We start from the raw sequence: 2,775 nt of genomic DNA, 5'->3' as shown, positions 1-2,775 counted from the left end.
AAACGGCACATTTTACTTGCGTAATATTCGAGCATTCTCGAATATAGAAAAATCCGTGGAATGGATGGAAGATACGAAACGAAGGTAAAGGAAAAGGAAAAGGAAGGAAGGAATCGTCTATGAAATATTCACGAGCACGATGCCGACATCAGCATCGTTACTGAGACGCATCCTGCGAGAAGTACCAAGTCCTCGACGAATAGGGCAAATTCACGCGCCCTACGAGTAATACTATCTCTTTCTATTTATTTCTTTATAAGTACAAGAATAAAAGAAGACAAGAGTTATATAAAGAAAAATAGATATGGGAAAAAGGGTAAGGGACTTTGGAACTCTCGTTCGATAGATTTCACCATTAACACTTACGAGAATTCATCTACTATCGCAAAAGAAAGAGAGAGAGAAGGTGAAAGGTTTGGATACAAAAACAATTAATACAACTAAATAGCATTACATTTATTATCGATACGCATTTCAATTCGGAATGTAATTTTTTCGCTCAAACTTTTCATATTTTCTCGTTAACTTTAACCCTTCTTTGCATGATGATGGAAATTTCAATCATAATATTTAGTCAAGAAAAAAAGGTACCCAAAACCCTTGTACTGTATATATGTTGTTGCTGGCAACCTTTTAAGCGACTATTGCGTACAACAAAACGCAGTTGTCAAAAAATAGCACTAGGATTTTTTTTGAAATATTTTTCCTTTAATCTAGAGCATTAATTACATCACCCTGATTTATTTTAAAAAAAAAGAAAAAATCATGCACAAAAGGGTTAACGAGAAAAAGCATGAAAAGCGAATGACGAATGGAAAAAAAGGGAAAAATTGGAGTTATCGGAATGTGATAAGAAAAAGAAAAGCTTTTAAGCAAGTCAACGCATAAGAAAAATCTCAAAAATCTAAATCAAATATTCTTCTCACTTTTTTTCTCCCCATATTTATTTCTTCGCGTAATAACGATAGATTTATTTTCATTTTCCTTTTGGTTACTTTTAATTGCAACGCTCGTCAAATATATCCTATAACTTGTGTCAGGTTGGGAAAATATATAAAAAATAAAAATTAAAAAAAAAAAAAAAACCATAAAGAATATATAGAAATAAATATAAAAAGAAATGGAAAGGAAAGAGAGAATGATTAAATTATGTGTTGGTGTTGTCTCGGAAAAAAACTTTATGAATATTATATATATATATATATATATATATATATATATATATATATATACGTGAATATACCATCGTATATACTTCTTCATGATCTCCCATATACTTTTGACGATATCGATTCCTTCCTTTCTTTCTTTCTTTCCTTCCTTCCTTCATTCCTTCTACTTCGTGAACAACAAACATCACCGTCTCGTACGTCTTGTCGAAGAAACTAGATCGATCGTTACTCGTGTACATCTTTCGCAAAAATATGCATCCGATCATTTCTTGCATCTATTTTCACCGTGAGATCTATCGGGGCCCTTTTCTTTTTCTTTTTTTTTTTTTTTCTTCCCCCCCACCACAGTGATCTTCCTTCTTCTCAGTCTCTTTCTCTTTCTCTTTAGCTTTCAACGTTGTTGCTCTTCTTTCATCTCTTGGAATATTTTACCGTTACATAAATATTCACGCAAAGTTGAAATTCCAAAGTTTTCCACGTTATGGGAACCGATACACCGCCCACAAACGTCTCGAATCTTCCTGTATTTTACCTTTCCCCCTCCTCCCCCACCCCCATCGTGAAATTATTCTTATCTCCTTTTACTTACTTACTTATTTTTTTTTCAACACGAGTCATATATTTGTGTTATGATAAATTATTATATTGTTTCATTATTTTTTTCTGTCTCTTATATAGAATTTTCAATGTTTTATTATTGAAATATCGTTTGGAAAAAACATAATCGATTTCTCTTGTATATATATAATTGTATATTTTTTTGTATGATTTTATATTTGAATATTTATATATTAATTAGTTTATTTATAATCATCAATGTTTCATATATTACTTTATTTCAATATTATTTGTATTATATTTAATTGTAACTATTATATTTTTTTTATTTCTTTTTTATGTATTATAAAATGCAAGATAAGATTGTGTTAATAATAATATAAAAGATATAAACGCGTTGATAAAGGAAAAAGTATCTCGTTCGTCGAGGATTGGATGCATCCGTGCAATAAAAATATTTATACGAAACTAACAAAAGCAACGACAAAATTTTATTCTATTTTTTTGTTTTTTTTTGTTTCATCCCCCGTTGTCTCTCTTTCTCTTATTCGTTTATTGTGTTCTTTTCTCTTCTTCAACGAGAAAACGAAACGTAAAAAAATGGCGTGTGGGGGTGGGAGGGAAAGTGAATATCTTTTGTTCCTTTGCAAAAATACGGTTGTCCGATACGAAAGGGAAGGATTAATTAATGTAGGTTGAGTCGAACTTTAACATCTAAGTCGTTTGTTCAAAAGCCAAACATGGTACGTAGAATATGTGAATTTTTCACGTGTGCTAGTCAGATTCACATAAACGAATACGTAACGTGCGTGTAAAAACACACGTACACACACGCTCAACTGACTATGGAAACTTCTAATATAGCTCAAAGAGTAATAGAGTGTTAGAAAGAGAGAGAGAGAGGAAAAGTAGGAGAGGTGGGGGGTTGTGTGGAAGAGAAGGAGGAAATGGGAAGGGAGAAATAACCGATGACCAACACAAAACTTCTGCTAACCGGGACTTCAATGAGCTTTGCTCGCATCGAATCATGGATTACCACGAGATT

This window comes from Polistes canadensis, unplaced genomic scaffold, assembly GCF_001313835.1.
Source record: "Polistes canadensis isolate GaletaPanama2010 unplaced genomic scaffold, ASM131383v1 scaffold_118, whole genome shotgun sequence".
In the NCBI taxonomy this organism is placed as follows: domain Eukaryota; kingdom Metazoa; phylum Arthropoda; class Insecta; order Hymenoptera; family Vespidae; genus Polistes; species Polistes canadensis.
Note: the sequence above shows the minus strand (reverse complement) of the source record.